The sequence below is a fragment of the Schistocerca piceifrons genome, chromosome 2 (assembly GCF_021461385.2).
Source record: "Schistocerca piceifrons isolate TAMUIC-IGC-003096 chromosome 2, iqSchPice1.1, whole genome shotgun sequence".
NCBI classification, from domain to species: domain Eukaryota; kingdom Metazoa; phylum Arthropoda; class Insecta; order Orthoptera; family Acrididae; genus Schistocerca; species Schistocerca piceifrons.
This window is the reverse complement of record NC_060139.1, coordinates 363634298-363639266: the sequence shown is the minus strand read 5'-3', so window position 1 is coordinate 363639266 and position 4969 is coordinate 363634298. Positions and strand designations below refer to the sequence as shown.

At 45.4% G+C, this 4969-nt stretch overlaps 1 non-coding gene across 1 annotated transcript; it reads left to right on the top strand.

The window, feature by feature from the left end:
* The first annotated feature begins 4528 nt into the window (after positions 1 to 4528).
* On the top strand, positions 4529 to 4603 carry Trnaw-cca. The gene has a single exon. It is a non-coding gene; the product is annotated as a tRNA-Trp (tRNA).
* Positions 4604 to 4969: the final 366 nt, after the last annotated feature.

Here is a 4969-nt window from a genome sequence, read left to right as displayed (position 1 = left end):
TTCATTCATAATTTTCCTAAGGGGACGTTTCATAGTTAAAAATCCTGAAATTTGCTCTCTATAATTTCATTCTCTGTAGTTTGTAGTTTTCCCTTGTTTCGGTTGTTTCCATCGTACATGACAACACGCGCGAAACTAAACTTTACACGAACCTCCTACTGTAGACGGCTCGCTTTGAACTGGAGGCGCAGTGCCTTGCGCAACGGAAGTGGCAGCACAGTGGGGAGCCGACAGTGCCAAGCCCCTCCTCTTTGTGTACTGACGGCGGGAGCACTCCAGCCAGTTAGCTGTCAAATGCCATCTAATTACAGTCATACTGCAGTAAGAGTGACGCCCAATATGCCTTCCAATTAGAAGTTAAATCACATTCTTTCACCGATCGAGGTGGCGCAGTGTTTAGCACACTGGTCTCGCATTCGGTAGGACGACGGTTCAAACCCGACTCGGGTTATCCTGGTTTAGGTTTTCCATGATTTTCCTAAATCACTTCAGGCAAATGCCATGATGGTTCTTTTGAAAGGACACCGTGGAATTCCTTCCCTCATCCGATGGGACCAATGCCCTCGCTTTTTGGTCCCCTCCTCTGAATCAACCAACCAACCACAATTTTTTCCAGGTCTACCTTTCTTCCACGAATCCTACAACTGACACTATTTTGCTACGACATACTTGTAATCTTAATGTAATATTATTCAAAGAGTTCCTCATAAGAACGCAGCAGCATAAAAAAAATGAGCTCACTTTGCACAAGCGTTACAAAAAAGAATAAGTAATTTTAAGGAAAAGTTAGTACACCACTACTACTGTCGAGGTCCGGGGCTCGATTTCCAGTCGATCGACAGAGTTTTTCTCATCTCAGTTAAAGCTTCTTTCATCTCTGATACTGATTTGGTAACGTAAGAAGATCCAAGCTGCACTCTGATGCACACTAACCTAGAAGTACTCCTGTCATTGGCTGCGTATACCAGTTCACTGCTCAGAGGAAGGTAACGGGATACCACCTCCAACAGCGCCGTGCTTGGTGAAGCAGTGTTACGATCAGACGAAGTTCACAAGAGTTTTCCTCACAGCAAAAAAATGGTTCAAATGGCTCTGAGCACTATGCGACTTAACTTCTGAGGTTATAAGTCGCCTAGAACTTAGAAGTAATTAAACCTAACTAACCTAAGGACATCACACACATCCATGCCCGAGGCAGGATTCGAACCTGAAACCGTAGCGGTCGCTCGGTTCCAGACTGCAGCGCCTAGAACCGCACGGCCACTTCGGCCGGCTCCTCACAGCATGAAACTTCCTGAGCCACTGTACCAGAGCACTACAGGAACACAAATCTTTGTCTTTGTTCAAACTGGATCTTACGATCCGCCAGTAGCATCAGTCTGCCAAGGACATCTCTCCTCAAGAAACGTCTTCAGAATCTTTCATATATCAGGCGTCAACGATCTGGGTGCCACCAAGCCACTTTCCCATCTCGCGCTAGATGTTCACGCCGACAGTCAGTGCAAGGCCCGACGACATCCCAGTCACCTCACATGGCCAACTATTACACTCGCATGGCGACAACAGCGATCTGTCTCACTCTCTCTCATACAGCCATTACCTCCTCCAATTACTACTGAGTTTGTACTTTAAGCGAATGACATTTGTGAATCGACTGAGGATTTCTTCATAGGGAGGAGGCAGCACGGTATCTTAATGGAAAGTCAACGACACGTCTATGAAGTACTTCAGCTTTACACCCAGGTGAGAAGTGTCGTGGGACCCTTCCTGTTAATGTTGTGTGTTAATGACCTTGCAGACTTTTCGCAGATGCTGCAATAGTACATAGAACCAGCAATAAATAAACCAACAGAAGTATTTTCATCTCTCATCTATTCCAGAGGCAACCAGTTTCGGCATTCCATTACGCCATTATCAGGCCCCCTATGATAACATGGTGGCTTAGCTCATATTGCCAGACAAAATATGACGCAAAAGAGAACCAGTATCTGTACTAGCGGATGTAACACGGCTATAAACTCGTAAACAATCTGAGCGCAGCTCAAACTGTGTTACCACAGATGTCCTGATGACGGCATAATGGAATACCGAAACCGATTGTCTCTGGAATAGATCAGAGATGAAAATAGAGCTGTTGGTTTATTTATTGCTGGTTATATATGAATCAGCTGTCGTCGTATCGTCCCTCCCAGGAAGGATGGATGAAGAAAAATAAGGAAGTACTTTCTAAAAAATGCTGCAAAAACATTTAGTCGGATCTTGATATTATTTAGAAGTTGTGCAGAAACTGGCAGTTCGCTTTAAATGCTCAGAAATGTAAAATTATGCATATAACAGAAAAACGTAGTCTCCTCTGTCTATATCATCAACGAATCACAACTGGAGTCTGTCAGATCATACAAATACCTCAGTTTAACAAGTAGTGTAGATATGAAATATAACGACGACACAGGCTCAGTCGTAGTTAACGTAGGTGGCAGGTTCATTGATACACTACTACGGAAATGCAGTCTGTCTACGTAGGAGATGGCTTACAGAATACGCGTGCAATCCGTATTAGAATATTACTCAAGTTAGTGGGATCCATACGAAATAAGCTCACTGGATGAAAAAAAAAAAATCAATCCCCTAGGGAAATTGTTACAAGCGTCATTCGGTAATGTGTAATTCTGACGCTGGACTTGATAAACGCCGCAACGAGTCCGCAAGGCTATGCGGGTACGTCGCATCCAGGTTAAGTCATTCAGTGAGGATTTCACAGCGCAATTCCACCAAATTGCGGGAATGCTGATGTCGGTATTTTATCCGCTGTATCAACATGTACCTCAGATTTTGTGTGGAGTTCAAGTCAGGTGGTTTTGCAGGCGAATCGAGATGTGATATGGTGGAGGATTGTTCAGAAAACCTTCTTCCAGCCCGATGAACTTTGCTATTGTTTTGAAACAGAGATATCAAAAGCATGCTTATCACACAGGCGTTGACTGAAAGGCAACACCTGATAATACAGAACGTTTAATTGAACTCGCTAGTTCATTTTAGTGGTCACCTCAGTGAATGCGCCAAATTCATGATGAGAAAATCACCCCCAAAGTATCACGGACCCACCTCCAGCGTGGGTCTGACCTTGCACACAGCGATGATGCGCTTCATTTGGCCTTCGATGCACTCAACAACGTGTGTCATTTGAACATAGGCAAAAACATGATTAGCCAGACCACACTACATTCCGCCTGTCACATACTGTCCACGTTCGATGTTGTTTAGCCCATTCAAGACATGCAGCTTTATGTGCCTTTGTGATCAATGGCATCTTGCGATGTGACCGACTCCAAATGTTCATTGCATGCACTTCCCGTCGCTATAGTTTCTGACTAACACGTTGGGTTGTATCTCCATCACTGCCTACCGCAATTACTGTCGGAGTTTGAAAGACACTTTTATTCGCAACCCTGAAACGGCTCTTCTGTCCCTCTCAGTCGGGATCTTTTTCCGACCACAATTATGACGTCGTGTTTCGTGGCCAAGTGTGCTACACCACTGCATAAGACACGTGGAACAATTCGCGTTGAAACACCAACAATTCCATCAACTTCAAACTCCATATGGCCATAGGCACGTCCGGACACGATTGCCCCTTTTTGCCACTCTGTCACGTCCTTTCATTTACTCATGTTTACGTATGATGTTCGCTTACAACATAAATGACTCACTGATCGCTAGTGCCTTATGCTCGCATACAGTCATTGCGCGGTTGAACATGGGGCTCGATAGAGCGCCATCTGTAAAGGCTTCCTCATTCATCTGTGCGTCCGCACTGGGGTGACTAATTTTTTGTATGTAGGGTTATACGAAGTAAGGGATTCTGGGCACATACAAAGAAGGGCAGCATGTATGGACACAGGTTTGTTTGACCCATTAGAGGGTGTCATGAAGATACCAAATGGTTCAAATGGCTCTGAGCACTATGGGACTTAACATCTGTGGTCAGCAGTTCCCTAGAACTTAGAACTAATTAAACCTAACTAACCTAAGGACTTCACACACACCCATGCCCTAGGCAGGATTCGAACCTGCGACCGTAGCAGCAGCGCGGTTCCGGACTGGAGCCCCTAGAACCGCACGGCCACCGCGGTCGGCGGACATGAAGATACCAAAACACCAAACTGCTAGACGCATGAAGAAAGGCACAGAACTCTCACAACCAAGCCGACTTACCCAGTTTCAAGAACCAGCTTTAACTTATGAATGTACGAATATACTACAGTCCTCTACGTATCGCTCACGTAGGGATCGTGAGGACAATAGAAGACTAGGGATGAGATTTTCGCTCTTCAGTGGAGTGTGCGCTGATACGAAACTTCCTGGCAGATTAAAAATGTGTGCCAGACCGAGACTCGAACTCGGGACCTTTGCCTTTCACGAGCAAGTGCTAATTCTGCAAGGTTGGCAGGAGAGCTTCTGTGAAGTCTGGAAGGTAGGAGACGAGATACTGGCACGAGTACAGCTGTGAGGACGGGGCGTGAGTCGTGCTTGGGTAGCTCAGTTGGTAGAGCACTTGCCCGCCAAAGGCAAAGGTCCCGAGTTCGAGTCTCGGTCTGGGACACAGTTTTAATCTGCCGGAAGTTTAATATTGGACTAATTACAGTGCGCACAGTGGCCTTTAAACAACCATTCTTTCCGCATTCATACGTGAATGAAAATGGAAGAAGCCCTAATAATTGGCGCAGTCGGAAGTACCCCCTTCTGTTAATGTCATACTGGTTTGAAGAATATGTATTTACACTGTCCACTCACAGTAAAGTGATCAACTATCAAAAGCCTCAAGAACAATATTTTGAAACGCGGAAGACAATAATTGAGCTTCTGGAAGGTACTGACAGCGATATGGAGCCATGCCAACTCCAGTGCTGTGGAAAGCTGCTCTCTATTTCTCGACTAAGATGTATGGCGTGAACAGCCCGCTCGAAGT